Source organism: Atractosteus spatula, chromosome 10, assembly GCF_055471065.1.
Source record: "Atractosteus spatula isolate fAtrSpa1 chromosome 10, fAtrSpa1.hap1, whole genome shotgun sequence".
Lineage (NCBI taxonomy): Eukaryota > Metazoa > Chordata > Actinopteri > Semionotiformes > Lepisosteidae > Atractosteus > Atractosteus spatula.
Window position 1 is genome coordinate 11,235,430 of NC_142715.1, and position 17,846 is coordinate 11,253,275.

At 42.0% G+C, this 17,846-nt stretch overlaps 1 non-coding gene across 1 annotated transcript; it reads right to left on the reverse strand.

Moving 5' to 3' along the window:
• Window positions 1-8,088: 8,088 nt before the first annotated feature.
• On the reverse strand, window positions 8,089-8,162 carry trnat-agu (transfer RNA threonine (anticodon AGU)). The gene has a single exon. It is a non-coding gene; the product is annotated as a tRNA-Thr (tRNA).
• Between the last annotated feature and the right edge of the window lie 9,684 nt (window positions 8,163-17,846).

The window sequence follows — 17,846 nt, forward strand, 5'->3', positions numbered from 1 at the left end:
GGTGCTTCTGTTGCGACCCCCTTTCATCTGACTTCAGACGAAAGGGAGGGAACTGCTTTTTGGCAGTCTCTCGAGAAACTAAGCAAAGTGTTTAAAGATGCTTTCTCAGCTTGACATCAAGGCACAAAACAAAAACCTTCTTGCGTCCTCTCAACCCAAAAGCGCTTTGCCACTTTTTGCGTTATGCAGGGAACGACGTCTGCCCAGATCACTTTTGTGTCAATGCAAATCGTAGTGTGCCCTCCGTTTTAATGTTGGCTGTGCTGGCGTGCCGCTTCTGTCTGTGAAACTTGAATGTTCTGCTTCTTCACACCGAATCGTTGGCGGGGGTTGAGCTTGTTAAATCTTTGCGCATAGCGCTCCTTTGGAAGTACTTTGTCCAAGTTCAAAAGCGATCGAGGGATTTACTTCATGCGTTCAAGAAGCATGCCTCGCACGACAGATTTAAATGGGGAATGGAGCCTGCTTCTTGCTGTTTTTCCTGTGGTTGCAGTTACAATGTTGATCGTGCTTTCACATTCTGTTAACAGTATTCACTGGCTGAGCTTTATCAGTTGGTTCGTAAAGGAATCTCTGCTTCGGTTCCAGAAAAGTCATCTGTAGTGTGTTTTTTTCCGTGCCCATGGCAGTCTTTTAAAGCTGGTAGTAATGGCGGCGAAGTTAATTTTTTATCCTCTTTAAAAGAATAAGGACGGGCTGGGGCGAGCTCCATTTACCACTCTTTCAGCTAACCGCCGAACTCGCGAACTGATTACACTGCAGAGCCACAGGCGCCTCGCTTTTCTCCATTCTCTGGGTTAGGGTGAAAAAAAAAACTTTGCTGGTATTAGCTGGCCTGCTGGGAGTACCTCTTCTTCACTGATAAGCAAGATTTGTGTTTCATCTTTCGCAAGCTGTATAGATTTCTTTCAAAACAAGTTGTTCCAGAAAGGAAACGAACACTTGCATTCACCTGAATTAAAAGGCATGGGATTTGCCTGTAAAGATAAATTCTGTACAGTAAGACAGGAAGAAAGGCACCGCTGGGAATTGGACCAAGGATTTCCTGTTTACTAGACAGGCGCTTTAGCCAACTAAGCCACGGCGGCGGCAAAGTGCTGTCCTTTGACAGCCACTTGGACACGTCTCAACTGCTCTGAGACATCTGCGTTCGGGGTGCACCGAGCCTGCTCGCCTTGCAAGTTGCCTCATTTACGTGCGATAGCTCCAGCACTAAGAGAAAGGATGAGAAATGGCTTTTATCTGGCACTTTTCATGTCAGAGGATCTCAATCTGCTTTCCGTGTACAAGAGGATGTCCAACTCATGTAGCTAAAGACGTAGACGACAGTGCTCCGCTGAAATCTTGATCTCACAACCCTCGGCATGACTCCGCTGTGTTCTGCTTTTGACAAAGGGGGGGAAAAGACTTCTTTCATCACACGTTTTGCACAGTTTACGGTGTTTGCAGTGCTCTTTCTTAAATGAAAACCAGGAATCGGCACCATATGAGGTGAGACTAGATAATATTGGAACAAGTAGCCTCGCCATTCCATGCGTGACGTGAGCAAAGTGTAATTCCTGTCTTTATAGTGTGCTTGTTAGAGACTTAGCTGGCACCCAGAGCGCTTTAAATCCAGGAGTCAGCAGCCCAAGATAAGAGAGCTTCCTTCGTCTACAGATGCAGCCATTCAAAATGCGTGAGGTATTTCGCGGCATACCCCGGTGGGCGTGTCGCAGTTTCACGCGGTATGACACAGTTAACGTGGTGTCACGTGGTTAACTATCCGCCGTCGCCTTGTAAAACCGCCAGGGGGAGCTTAACCTCTCATGTACAGCATTTGAGCCTTTAATTTTGAACTGTGTATTACAGCATGTTAATCATCAGTCATTAAAATGTTGGTATATTTTATGAAAGCAAGATTGCTCAGTTGGACAAAAGTACACAACCTACCTTTATCAGAAATATTTATGCATCAAAGCCTTTACTGAAGATATTACTAATAGTATTAATAATGGATGACTTTGGACAAGCTGTATACTCAAAGTATAATTTCTTTAGCACATTTGTACAAGCACTTGGAATCTGTCCAAGCCATACTTTGTCAGGCATTTTGTTTTACTTCAACGGGCATAAAAACTTCCTTGCTTTTAACAGGGCGTTTCATAATTTCTAACTACGAAAATGATTTAAAATGCGACACCTATCATTCAACTAGAGCTTAAAATATCACAAGGATCCTCAAGAGCACAGCAAAGAGTGTATTAAAAGACACTTGTATTTATCAACGCTTTCTTTTCCGTATACCAGATTTTATGGAACCACTTCAGAGGGGTGTCAGCCAGTCAGATTCCAGGAATCGGCACTTTAAAGGAAAAATACACACCGGTATTCCATTTCTCCCTAACGATTTTAAGCATCGAAGTATTTAACTAGCATGTGAAATAGCGTGTGAAAAAGTGGTAGTTTTAAGCTTTTCTGCTAATATAATATGGAATCGCGTATCTAAAGAATTTAATAACGGTATTCGTGTGCTGCGACAGGGCTGTGTAGGGCTGTTTCGCCTGCCTGTTCATGTGAGCTGTCTTGAAGCTGACTGGTCTAGGTGCGTGACTACCAACTGGCAGGTTGTGTGTTCGAATTCAGCTGGTGCCGGGCTTTTCTGTTAACAAACATTTCTTCGAAAAAATAGAATAGCGATATTATGGACAATCAATTGACTTTTATATTTCAAAATATCGCAACATGATCGATATTTGCGATATTTTGAACATATCTTCCCTTCTGACAGCGGTTCCTGCTTCTATTGTGTGTGTGTGTGCAACAGAGTAAATTTTTATAGAGAAATGGAGGCTGGACAGTATGCGTTACAATATAAACATTTATATTGATTTAACTCGTGTTCTGATTTAAATCGCAAACGCGTGTTTAATTATGTGTTTTTTAATCATAATCAGGCTAATGCATTTCTACATTTTCTGTATGAACCAGCTTAGAGGTTCATACAGAAAGACAGCTTGTGTTTAAATTGAGTGTAAGGTAATTTATGCTTCTAAAGTCATGGTCAGCATTTATTATTGTACTGTGCTGTAAACTTTTTCTGTGCCTAGTCACATTATTTTATAGCGTTTTTATTGCGTTATTAAATCCGGTGGCGCTGTGTGTTAGTTTCCTGACTCCCATTATTTAAACTGCGACACTGATCATTCATCTCTAAATAAACTTTATTTTATATAGCGTTTTAAGCGAATAGGTAATTAGATTGCTCATAAACCTAATCGCTTTTTCTACATAAACACAGCGTGATTGCTCTCTGAAAATGCTTTTCCTTTATTTTTAAAGTAGGGTCAGATTTCAACTATAGATCGTATTATTATAAACTTTCTTGGAAAAATGTATTTTATGTAAACCATGTTTGCTATTAATTCATTTAGGGCTAAAATACGTTCAGTGTCTTCCAATCGAGTCGAGTTGACATTGGAAGCCTGCCACACCCGGACTGTTAAACCAACGCATTAGCACGTCGGCAGTATTGGCTTTAGTATTCCCCCCATCTCCCCTCAATTCAATTCAATTCAAGGTGTTTTATTTGCATGACAGATGGGTACAAGCAGTGTTGGGTATGTATATTGTAACGCTTACGGCAGACAGGCACTGTGTAAGAGCCGGCGCACCAGAGCAGCGCACCGAGGGAGCGTCTGCATTTATAACTTAGTTTTTAAAATTAGTCAAGCAATATGAAGCATCTCCTTTTACTTAGTGCCTGAGCATAAAAAGAATAGGAGCATACTGCAACGCGTGTGAAGTCCATAAACAATATTAATTTTGGAACTTAAACATACAGTATATGGCTGGTCTCGGTACTTTAAAGAAAACATACACACCAGTATTCCATTTCTCCCTAAACATTTTAAGCATCGAAGTCTTTAACTAACGCGATACCGGAGTCAACAAGCATACTTTTAGAATTTGATTAAAAGGGAATATAATATGGAATCGCGTATCTCAAGAATTTAAAGACCAGACAATCGCAAACGCATTTTCAATAAAATTATTTTATTCATTCAGCAGTTTGTGAGAGGGACATCCAGCAGGGAGAGACACACACACCGGTTTTCATTGACAAAATTGTTTTTTTTCAATTCCTCTTGTCTAACAGGAATGTTTTGTTTGTGGACAGACTGTTAGACAAGAGGAAAAGACCGCCTCCTGCTACGAAGCATTTCGTTGATCCGATCACGAATTCTTTTCCAGTCGTACGCAGCAAGGGTTGAGAATCTCCGATTCACCATCGTACTAATGGTTTCCTGGAGATTGCAAGGCAAGGCACTTTTGCCTCTGGACCCATCGAAATTTACAGACATGGTCCACCCCCAGTAAATTTCAAAAGTCACAAGATTTCGAAACACGAGGGCGGCGTAGTGGTCGGCTCTTGCTTTCCCGTCTATGCCGATGCACTGCAAGTACAACCCCCCCTCCATCTCCTGGGTGATGGGTAGCAGTTGGACATCTGGGAGAATTATTCGTCCCACTGGCGTCTGTGAATTCCGCTGTGCTTCCTGGGGGGAGATAGGCGGCGGGGACAGCATCAACAGATTCCTGCGTGGTGGTGAACTGAGAGGCCTGGATGGAGTGTCCTGAGGCGGTGTGTGCTCTGCGGGGGGCAGAGCTTCCGCCAGGCATTTCAACCTGCGCGGCGGGGAGAGGCACTTTTCGGGAGACAGCTGCTCAACTGTTTGACTGCTGGAACATACTGTCTCCTTCCTCTGCATTTTCAGGAGTGTCTCTAGCCTCCCAATCCTCCCCAGTAATGCATCGTACTGCTCCCGCTGCTGCCGAAATGTCTCCATACAGGTGCTGCTTCTACAGGTTGGCACCCTGGCAAGTGGCCGAGAGCAGAGACCCACGGCCTGTGGCAAAATAACATAATTCATGTAAGAAATAAAGTCACACAGCAGTATTCATCAGTCGCGGAACAGACGTCAAAATAAACTTTTCTTTTTTTCCGTCTTACCGCTTTCTTTTTTACTGTCCTGGTGGTAGATCGTTTCGCCCGTGCGGTGTTTTCTTGAAGAACAGGCTACGAAGAAATAATTATAATTGAATTTAAAATTCAAAACGGCAATAATACCTTGTAATATGCGCTGTAATCGCGTATTTCAGATGAAGTCTGCTGTATTTGCTTACCCTTCGCTCTTTGGAAGCTGGGGCGGCAGAAGCACCCCGTCTCTTCCCGTAAAAGGTCTTGGTCTCCATACTGTACTATGGTCGCTGTAGTGCAGGTTCGCAGTTTTTTTTTTTGTGATGGGAGCTCACCCAATCCCTTGGTGTCTTTATACTATATTCACATGTACGGCTAGAGTGTGTTCATTGTCTTCCAATGAAAGGCGGGTGCCTTTTGCCGAAGTCGGGAGACATTGGAGGCTTGCCACACCCGGACTGTTAAACCAACGCATTAGCACGTCAAAGCGCATTGAGGACCCGGGCACAATAGTTGTTTGTCCCTTGATTTACTGATCTGCATTAATTAAATCTTGTCAGTCAGGTCTTTTTTTCTCTATTTCAATTGTCGTTTACACATGCACGACTTTAAAAGCTAGCAAGACAGGTTTCGATTCACATTAGCTGGCGAGCCTTGTTAAAAAAACTAATGATAATGTAACATGCCACTGTTTGTTCATGAACAAAGTTATACTGAGATTTCCTTAGATACGCGATTAAAAAATAAATAAAAATTTGAATCTCCTGTGGAACACATTCCATAAGAATCAGCGGTTCTACAATATATATCACCTTTAAAGGTGGCTTCTCAAAACGCTTTACGGGATAAAAACAACCAGAACAGCAGCAACAACAATATTGTATTTCATTGCACTTTGAAAACCAAGTAATAACTTAACTCAGTACGTGCAAACGTTTTGTATGTTGCTGTCGTGAATGCCTGCGTACCCATAAGTATCTTATTTGCCTTGAGTCCTGTCTACAGTATATTTGTCCCCCTACCCCCTCTCTCCCTCAATTCAATTCAATTCAAGGTGTTTTATTTGCATGACAGATGGGTACAATTCTTGTTGGGAATGTATACAGTACTTTGATATTTACACCCGGCGCGGCACCGAGGGAGCGTCTGCATTTATAACTTAGTTTTTAAAATTAGTCAAGCAATATGAAGCATCTCCTTTAACTTTTAAGTTCTTAAATTCTTAAAAATTCTTTAGATATTCTTTAGATTCTTTAGATACGCGATTCCATATTATATTCCCTTTTAATCAAATTCTAAAAGTATGCTTGTTGACTCCGGTATCACGTTAGTTAAAGACTTCGAAGCTTACAATGTTTAGGGAGAAATGGAATACTGGTGTGTATTTTTTTCTTTAAAGTACCAAGACCAGCTATATACTGTATGTTTATGTTCCAAAATTAATATCGTTTATGGCCTTCACACGCGTTACAGTATGCTCCTATTCTTTTTATGCTCAGCTACTAAGATTTCCCTTCAGTGGTAAAATTCAATATCTACAACGGGCACAGTAAAGACGTTTACAGTAAGTCTTTCTACGACAGACCAACGGACCACGAGTGCCCCTGTCGGTCAACCAATCACGCACCGCGGTATTTTGCGTCATCGCGCGTCACGATGCACGACGCCGTAGCCAATTACCTGCGGTACGTGTCTGTACCGCGCACTTTGAATGGCTGCATCTGTTTTTTGCGTGAAGGGGGGAAACCATGCGTGTGCTGCAAACGATCTTAGTATCGAAGTGCCGTCCCACATAACCGATCCGATCAATCTGCTTTACAGAGGAGCACTGCCGGAGCTTATCGTTGGCAAACTGAAGACCAGGCCGACCTCTTCTGTGACTCTTGAACACTGAATCTCAAGGTTGTGAATTCAAGCTCCACGCTGGCGGGAAATTCCATAGGTAATGATCACATTTTCTTGCATGCTAATCAAAAGAAATATTAAGAAACTTTTCCCGATACCAGTTTTTTACAAAAGTAAAGGCACACGGCACATGTGTGCCACATCACTTCTGAGTTTAGTGACAACTACCTCAGAGATTGCAAGATGGCACAAAACAAAGTTTCAGATCAGATCACTTTTTTATCAAAGGTTCAAGCAAACCCGAATACTTTTGCAAGAGACATTTCAGAATCCCAGTCAAATCCAGTACGATTGCTGGATCCTTCGTATTCGACTGAACTATAGCCCAGATCTGCAGTCCACCATTAGAATACTGTGGGTGTGTTGTATAAGCCATACCGCCCAAAATAGTTCTAAAACAGGAGATGCATCCTCGTTTAGGAATGTGGTATAAAGTGAAATGGTCTGGGAAGAGTCCTACGTTTGAACAGTTCAAAATAGACGTAAAGGGGTATTTACGGACTCTTTCGAAATGTAAGAACAAGCTGTGCGGACCTTATCTTTATTTACCTTGTGTAATCGTTTTTCATAAAGTGTAATTGTATTATAGCATGTGCCCCTGACGATTTTCTTGATACGTTATATGTGCTCTTGTTTGTATTGTATGTAGTTTTGTTGTTCAAATAAAACGTAAAAGACATAACTTTCCGGATGCGGCTGCTGTAAAAATAAAATGACATCAAGGGTGCTGTACGCAGAGGTCTGAAACCTGCTCCACAGAAGATCTTTATCCAGAGATGTTAAAGAAGTTGAGATCTCGCCATGAGAGGGGAAGCATCTCAGAAAAAGCAGGTGCAGTCGGTTCCACGGTCATAACGCCACTAAGTCAGGCGACAAGAGCAAAACCCACCCGGCTTCCTCCGAGCAAGTAATGAGACAAAGAGACAGCGCACAGCGGGTAGCGTGGCCGAACGGTCTAAGACGCTGGCTTAAGGCTCCAGTCTCTTCGGGGGTGTGGGTTCGCATCCCACCGCTGCCAGGTGCTTCTGTCGAGACCCCCTTTCAGCTGACTTCAGACAAAAGGGAGGGAGCTGCTTTTTGGCAGTCTCTCGAGAAACTAAGCAAAGTGTTTAAAGATGCTTTCTCAGCTTGACATCAAGGCACAAAACAAAAACCTTCTTACGTCCTCTCAACCCAAAAGCGCTTGGGATTTGCCCGTAAGGATAAATTCTGTACAGTAAAACAGGCACCGCTGGGAATCGGACCCAGGATCTCCTGTTTACTAGACAGGCGCTTTAGCCAACTAAGCCACGGTGCCGGCAAAGTGCTGTCCTTTGACAGCCACTTGGACACGTCTCAACTGCTCTGAGACATCTGCGTTCCATGATCCGTGTTTCATCAAACTCTGAATCTCAAGATTGTGAGTTTGAGCTCCACGCTAGTGGGAAATTCCATAGTTAATGATCAAATTCACTTGCATGCTAATCAAAAGAAATATTAAGAAACTTTTCCTGATACCAGTTTCATAGTGACTTTGTAGGTGACATGTTCTTTATGAGAATAATGTTTCGTATGCGATCAATAACAGCACCAGAAAAAAATACCGGAAAGAAATTATCTGTCACTAAGGAAATTCATTAAATGAAGCCAAGACATAATCAGAAAATCGATATCAAGGAAATGTTAATCACTTTACATGTTCTTTAGCGTTTTTATATATACATACTGATTGACATTCAAGGCGTTCTAGTCGCTGTACTCTAAATGAAATCACAATACAGTACAGGACATGCAGTGAGGAGCTCACGCAACGAATACTCTTGAACGCAACAAAAGTAATGGCACACGGCACATCACGTCCGAGTTTAGTGACAACTACCTCAGAGATTGAAAGCTGGGTAGTTTCAGATCACTTTCGATCTTAGTATCGAAGTGCCGTCTCCCACATAACCGATCCACAGAAGAACTGTATCCAGAGGTGTTAAAGAAGTCGAGATCTCACCATGAGAGGGGAAGCATCTCAGAAAAAGCAGGTGCAGTCGGTTCCATAGTCATAACGCCACTGTCGGACAAGAGCAAAAGCCACCGGGCTTCCTCCGGGAAAGTAATGAGACAAAGAGACAGGGCATAGTGGGTAGTGTGGCTGAGTGGTCTAAGGTGCTGGATTAAGGCTCCAGTCTCGTTGGAGGTGTGGGTTTGAATTCCACTGCTGCTAGGAGTTTCTGTGTTACAACCACCAAGTGGAGCAATGTGTTAAAAGCTACTTTATCAGCTTAACATCAAAGCAGGGAGAAAAAAGTGTTTCTTCTTCTCAACACAAATTCTTGTTTCCACCTTCAGCAGGGAAGTTTGTCTACCAAGATCACTTTTGAGTCAGTGCAAATCACAGTGCGCCCTCAATTTTAATGTCGGTTGTGCTCCTTTTATCTGTGAAACGTTAATGTTCTGCATTTTCAAGTCGAGTCATCCTCAGGGGTAGAGCTGATTAAGTCTTTCCGCATAGCGCTCCATCAGAAATAACTTGTCTAAGTTCCAAAGAGATTGTGGGTTTCACTTCAAGCAATCACAAAGCATACCTCACATGTCAGATCTAAATGGGGAATTTGTTGGTTACAAAGCTGAACGTTTTTCCATGTTCTGCTAGAGTATCCACTGGCTTGCCTTTATCAGCTGTCTTGGAAAGATAAGCTGTGCTTCGTCTCAGGAAAAATCATTAGTACTGTCATTTTATTCTGTGCATATGGCCGATATTTAAAGTATATAAAAATCACGAGTTCATAGATTTATCCAAATATCAACGGCACCTTGTAAACCTGTGATAAGAATTCCTTCAATCCAATGGTTTCACTCCAGGGAAAAGGCAGGGAAACATAGAGAATTCTTATTTAAAGACAACATCCGTATTGGATTGCATGTCAGCAGGCATCACTCAGAATTCCTAATATGATTTTGAATTCAGTTTTGCAGTTCTTTAGTGTTTAACTACTTTCAGAGAGTCCTTTATTGACCTTGCTGAAGCAGAGAAGCGACATAATCACAAATGTGACCAGTGTTTCTGCTGTTTCTGGTTAATAATGATTATTATTTTGTATTTTGATTAGTATTTTTCGTAGCGTTCTTCCTCAGCTTTTAAGTTATTTGGTGAGCAAGAACCACTGAGAACGAGTCTGAATCAATCAAGAACACATACGGTACTGCTGTCCTGTGTACAACTGCTTCTTCCTAATTGAGCTTTTCAGTGTTGAAGAAGACGTTTCCAATTTTGATTGCTGGTTTCAGAGGATGTGCTACAAGATCACAGATTCATTTGAAAAGATTTGGAGATGCATTGGCTGGGATTCAAACCTGGCTCAATTGCATGAAGGCACCTATACTCAGCAACGAGAGGAAAGGAGAAGGGGCCAGAGGTAGTGTGGCTGAATGGTCTAATATGCTGGATTTTAGGCTCCACTCTCTCAGGGGCGTGGGTTTAAATCCCACTACTGCCCAATGTTTTAAGACCTTACTTCCTGTGATTTGTAATGTGGTCAGTAAAAGCACTTTATGTAAGTATCTCTTATGTCAGCGCTACAAGTCACTTACTGCTCCACAGGTCCGGGGTTCAATCCCTGGCATCTTCAGGTGTTTTATATTACTGTACTCACATCGCAATCTTCTGTTGAGTGAGAACTCTTTGCTCGTGTTCATAGAGAGCCAGGTTTACCTTTTGAATCTCACCCGGGATTTCCTGAGAGATCATTCAGCGAGCGAGTCCTCCCTCTGGACTCGGCACTGAGCTGAAAGCTGCACGAATTCCTCACTGTGTGTCCTGTACTGTTACAGGTGGTCCAGCATAAATGTGCAGCACAGTGACATGAACACCTTCAACTTTTTCTGTATGTGAAGGAAAATGCAAAAGAGTATGAAAAGTATTGATTGTATAAAATATCCATGGTATAACTCGAGAAAAAACTGAAGCCCAAAACAACGACTTTTGATGATTACAAGAAATTCAAGAAACACAACCGTCCGCAGATGGATTTGGACCCTGAACTCTTAAGTTAAAAGAACAAAAGCGAAGTAAACTCTCTTCATTGTCTTATAGTTTGTGAAACAAAACAATTTCTTACTTTCTTAATAATTTCTTACGATTTATATAATTTTAACAGAATCACAATTACAAACATTTGGGGTTAAACTGTTATTCACATACTCTAACGAAGAGAAACGTTATTGTCTTCCGGTGTGTGAGCCCATTTCTCAAAAAATAAAAAAATAAGTTATATAAATTGAATTTTTCTATTTTTTAGGCTTGCATAGTCTTATTCATATTTCAGTTAAACCTTTTCTTCTGTAGTAATTTCATTTAATATTAAAATTAGTCCTGATTTACAATTTTTGGACATGGTTCATCTTAAAGAATTTTGTAATAAGTTTCAGTTTAGGAAAATCGTGCCCAGAAGCTACCAAAACTGGTAATGTTCACAAAATGTGTAATGCAATAGCAGCAGTTGGGGTGGGGAAAAAAAGGCATTTCTTGGTATGAATCCTAAAATTTCATAGATGGCGTTCTAGGACTTCTCGCTTCAGATGAAGCTGTCAATACATCATAGATTTGTACTCAATCAATATCAGCAGTGTTATCACTACCGAATGCTAAATATAGATCCTGGCAATACTTCATGAGTTGTTCGTTTGAAAATTGTTTATATTTTTTTAACATATTTTCCATACCAGACAAAAAGTCGAAAGTTTCAATTTCATGCAACTGATGAAATCTCTCTTCGATGGAAGTTATAAGTACAGTACATCCAAAATACTGCGGAATCAATCAAATTTACATGTTTCTTGTGGATCCAGAAGATCCTTATGAGACTCAAAACATGCCTGTCTTTTCTTTTTTCGAGGACAAAGGAGTAGCAGCAGGAGTAGCAGTAATGGCAAGAACGTGTTTAGTGTTCAGCACTTCTCATTTCTAATGCAGAACCATCGACTCGGAAAGCACCAGCCCCGATAAAATAAATTGCAGAATTGATCTGTTCATGCTGCCTACACGCTTTGAATTGCTGGCATTTTCTGCAAGTTCCTTTTTGAGGGTTCATGAAATTCCTCACATTTGAGCCAACACTAAAATATTTCATTCGGGGTCGCCTAATTCATAGTTCAAACCGAATCTACAGGGGAATGCTGTGGCACATGAAGCCGTTTGTTATTCTGTTGTGAGGTGTGAGGGGCGGAATGCAAATCGAGTTGGTGAATACAAAATGAAACAGGAGTCACCTCTTGAGCTACGAATTCCAAAAAGTATGAAAACCTGTGCATTTTAACAGTGCAGAATACTCACAAATTGCACTGAGTTGCTTGCTTTCTGCTGCTTTTATATTTCAGTCATTCACTGTCAGCTAGCACTGGAACAATACAAGGGAGGTAAAAACAGAAGCTGTCAAGAGTGGGATTTGAACTCATGCCTCCATTTGGAGACCAGAACACCCAAGCCAGTTGGAAAAACACATGTTCATGAGTCTGGTGCCTTAGACCACTCGGCCACCCTGACAAGCAAGAGCAAGTGGTGTGCTGAATGCACCAGTAGTTGACTAAACTGAGTTTCTTCCCTGAAATTATTTGCTTGCGAAGAGCCAAGTTGCCTTGAATGGATCTTGGAAATCAAATATACGGATGGATTGTTATTCGGTTGTGAGTTTTGAGGGGCGTATTATAAATTGAGTTGGTGAAAAGGCGCTTTTTGTTAGTCTGTCGGGAGGCTGCACAAGGTGTTTAGAGGGAGAACTTCTATAAGGCAGGCTCTCTATGTTTAACATCAAGGCAGATTTTTTTTTTCTCAATGGAAATGCTCTTTGGCGCTTTCAGCTTTACGTAGGGAACAACGTCTGCCGAGATCACTTTTGAGCCAGTGCAAATGGTAATGTGCCACCAAGTACATTTAATATTGGCTGTGGTAGCGAGCTGCTTTTGTTTGTGAAGCTTTTACTTCTTTAAGCTGAATCATCGGCAGGAGTAGCTTATTAAATCTTTGCTCATAGCGCTCCATCAGAAATACCTTATCCATGTTCAAAAGAGATCAGGGGATTTACTTCATGCTTTCACATAGCATACCTTACACGAAAGATTTAAATGGGGAATTGATTGTGCTTCTTGATGTTGTTCCTGTGGTTGCCTTGGTTACAATGGTGAACGTTCTTCCACGTTCTGCTAGAGTATCCTCTGGGTGGGCTTTATCAATTGGCTCGGATAGGTCATCAGTGCTCCGTCTCCAGAAAAATACTCAGCACTGTCTTTTTTCTGTGAACATGACCGTCTTTTAAAACATATAAAATCAAGAGTTCATTGATTTCTCCAAATAAAAACAATACATTTTAACCCAGTGGTTAGTATTCCTCCAATCCAATAGTTTTACTCCAAGTAAAAAGCAGCGCAATATATAGAGAGATGATATTCAAACATTTCAACGTTCTTATTGGATTGCCTGTATGCAGATATCGCTCAGAATTGCTAATATGATTTTAATTCGGTTTTTCTCTACTACTTTTAGAGTCTTTTATTGACCTTGCTGAAGCAGAGAAGTGACATAATCACAAATGCGACCAGTTGTGCAGCTGTTTCTGGTTAATAATGATTAATGCGAAAAAAAAAAACAGCTCCTTGCATTCAGAGCAAGAGCAACCAATGCGCTTGCTTGTTGAGTTGGGTATTTTCCGAGCTACTCTTCCTTAGCTGTAAAGTTATTTGGTAAGCAAGGACTTCTGAGAAAGAGTCTGAATCCATCAAGAAGACAGGAATTCTAATATTCTAATATTCTAATATTGAGATGCATTGACAAGGCATCTCAAAAGGACGTATTAAATAAGAAAATGATCCTTTCTGTTACCATTCCTGTGGTTCGAGCGTTGTTTCACCCTTTTACGTTCTACAATATTTACAGACAAGGTTTTATCACTGGAGTTGTACAGAACAAGTGTGCATCAGTCCATGAAAATCATCAGTACTGCTGTTTTTCTATGCATAGTTTAATCAAGAGCACTTAAAAGATGCAAAAAATGGATTGTGTTCTGTGAGCATCTGCACATCTCTAAGTCACTTCCACAACCTTCTATGTCGGGGATGTAGCTCAGTGGTAGAGTGCATGCTTTGCATGTATGAGGTACTCTTTGCTCGTGTTCATAGAGAGCCAGGTTTACACAATTAAACTTGAAGTGCTACAGTGCTCTCTGCAGTTTTAAATGTACCTCCAAAGCATTTAGTTCTGTTAACTACCAAAGAATGTGAACTAATTTAAAGTCACTTTCTGGAAATTTAGAGAACGTCTTCACACTTGTCGTGGCTGTTGCAGAAAAACCTCACCCGGGATGTTGAATCTCACCCGGGATTTCCTGAGAGATCATTCACCGAGCGAGTCCTCCCCCTGGATTCCACACTGAGCTGAAAGCTGCACGAATTACTCACTGCGTGTCCTGTACTGTGTAGCACAGTGACAAGAACGCCTTGAGTTTTTTTCCGTATGTGAAGGAAAATGCAAAAGAGCATGAAAAGTATTGATGGTATAAAATATCCATGGTACAACTCGAGAAAGAACTGACGGACAAAACAATGCCATTTGATGATTACAAGAGAAACACAACCGTCCGAACATGGGCTTGGATCCTGAACGCTTGCGTTAAAAGACAAAGCAAAGGATAGTCTTACAGTTTATGAAATAACACAATTTCTTCCTTTCTTAATAATTTCTTACTATTGATAGATGCTTTTTTGAATTTTAACAGAACCACAATTACAGACATTTGGGGTTAAACTGTTATTCACATACTCTAACGAAGAGAAACGTTAGTGTCTTCCGGTGTGTGAGCCCATTTCTCAAAAAATAAAAAAAATAAGTTATAAATATTGAATTGTTCTATTTTGTAGGCTTGCATAGTCTTATTCATATTTCAGTTAAACATTTTCTTCTGTAGTAATTTCATTTGGTATTATATTAATCCTGATTTACAATTTTTGGACATGGTTCATCTTAAATAATTTGTAATTAGTTTCAGTTTTGGAAAATCACGCCCAGAAGCTACTAAAACTGGTAATGTTTGCATAATGTGTAATGTAATAGTAGCATTTTGGGTGGGAAAACAAAAGGCATTTCTTGGTATGAATCCCAACACTTCATAAGCGGCGTTCGAGGATTTCTTGCTTCAGATAAAGCTGTCAATACATCATAGATTTTTACTCAATCAATATCAGCAGTGTTATCACTACCGAACGCTAAATATAGATCCTGGCAATACTTCGTTAGATCTTCGTAAGAAAATCCAAAAAAGTACAGAAGTAATCAACGTTTCTTTTGGATCGAGAAGAGGATAATTATGAGACTCAAAATATGCCTGTCTTTTCTTTTTTCGAGGACAAATGGATTATTGAAGTGTAAAGATGGGTTCGAAACCAAAATCATCTGCTATTGCTGCTGTTTCTTTGATAGTTTCTTCAAATCCTTCAATTGATCATTCATATCGAGGAATAATATTATACAAATTGTGGTTTTCTGTTAATTGCCAATTTTATTGTAATTACATCTTCGTTTACAGATGTCTTGCATGTATCACAAGGTATAATAGTCGCCGTGTGTCCTCAGCTAAAATGTTTTAAAAAGTACGACAAAAGTTCAATATGCTTAACATCATTTATGGTCATATCTATATTAAAATGAAGGTAAATATACCAAGATATTAAAAAACAATTTTACAGTCCTAACCTAATAATTCTTGTGAAGTTTTCCAATAAATCCGAACTGTAATTTTGAAATATTATTGCTCATTACTTGCCCGGAGGAAGCCGGGTGGGTTTTGCTCTTGTCGCCCGACTTAGTGGCGTTATGACCGTGGAACTGACTGCACCTGCTTTTCTGAGATGCTTCCCCTCTCATGGCGAGATCTCAACTTCTTTAACACCTCTGGATACAGTTCTTCTGTAGAGCAGGTTTCAGACCTCTGCGTACAGCACCCTTGATGTCATTTTATTTTTACAGCAGCCGCATCCGGAAAGTTGTGTTTTTTACTTTTTATTTGAACAACAAAAATACATACAATACAAAAGAGCACATAAAACGTATCAAGAAAATCGTCAGGGGTTCATGCTATAATACTGTACTGTTTTCAGGTTCCCTCAGGAAAGGACAAGTGGCGACGTGATAGTAAACCAAGCGACAGCTTTATTCTTTTATCGAAGCCACACAAAACCAAACACAGGACATACACACACATGAGGAGACTGATGGAACACATTCACATCTCGGTGGTAATTACTTAACAACAGGCTATACACTTATAAGGCTACACAGGACACTAAAACTACTATAACACTATTTACATATGCAGGGTCAGTTGCTGAGAGCCGCGAGAGAATGCAGGCATTGAGATGGCGAGATCCAGCACAGTGCACAACAGTGAAGTCATACTCCTGCAGGACCTCTATCCATCGCACCATCTGCCCCTCCGGCTCCTTAAAGTGGAGCAGCCAGGTGAGGGACACATGGTCGGTCCTCAACAGGAATCGGGTCCCGAATAGGTATGGCCTGAAGCTCGCGACGGGTCACGCAGTAGTTCCGTTCAGCCTTATTCAAAGCCCGACTGTAGTAGGCAACTACCCGCTCCCATCTGGCCCCTCCTGTGCCAGCACCACGCCCACCCCCAAGTCACTTGCGTCGGTATCCAGGATATACGGTAACCACGGATCGGGACAGGCTAGCACGGAGGCCCCCACCAGAGCTTCATGTAACCGACCGAAAGCCGTCTCACAGCCCGAGTCCAAGTCAAAACGGCGGCCCTTGTCGGTGAGGCAGTGCAGCGGGGGAGAGATGCTGGCAAAGTCCCGGACGAACCTCAGATAATACAAAGCCAACCCCAGAAAGCTGCACAGCTCTGCGACGGTGCGGGGAGTCGGCCATCCCCTCACTGCAGCAACCTTACCTGGGTCTGTAGCCACCCCTCGCGGTCCAACAACATGTCCGAGGAAGGTCCCCTCCCGCCGCAGGAGCTCTCAATTGTTGTGGTTGAGCCTCAGGCCAGCACGGCGGATGCAGGCCAGCACTGCCTGGAGGTTCGTCAAGGCCTGGTCGAAACCCTGGGCATGAACCAGCAGATCGTCCAGATACAGCACACACTGGTTCCGCGGGACCGATGCCAGCACCCTCTCCATCAGCCTCTCGAACGTCGCCGGGGCATTGCACAGGCCAAAGGGAATGACAGTAAAGTGCCAGAGGCCCTGGCCGATGGAAAAGGCCGTCTTCGAGCGAGCATCGGGAGCGAGCGGTACCTGCCATTACCTGCTTAGTGAACCCAAGATCTCATCAAGAATTGTATCCAGCAACAGCGTTCGGCGCATTGTTCCATACTCCGACCACTCTCGGTGTAAACAGGTCCCTCCTTGAAATGCACTGGTCTCTGCTTGAAATGCACTTTCCTGCATTTGCTTTGGTGTAACTGGCTTCCCCTGCATGGGCGAATGTGAAGAAGATCCTTAGTAAGTCATTGAAGAAAACCGAGAAGAGGTCGGAGTGGCCTCTGTCGTTCATCAACGATCCAGTCAGGCAGTACTCCTCTGTAAAGCTTCGTTAGTTCACATCGATTGGCTTTTTTATTGCCTTCATTCATGCAAGTAGTAAAAGCAGACACCCCTATTCTGCCGTGACCTGGATTCAAACCGGGGTTGTTGAGGCCACAACGCAAAGTACTGACCACTATACAATCACGGCGAGATACCGAGACACACGTGGTGGGGCAGAAAAGTCTGTGCCCTCTTCGTGTGACAGGAGTCGGAAAAGTCCTGATGTTGCATTTCAACTGAGCCCCAGTATACATCGACCCTTCGACACTCTAAGTGCAAACAGCAATTACAGTTTGCTTGCATGACACACGGAAGAAGGCTGCGTGCTCCCATATGGGCTAGTGGTTAGGATTCCTGGTTTTCACCCAAGCGGGCCAGGTTCATTTCCCGGTATGGGAACGTGTCAGTTTTGCCTCCTGCT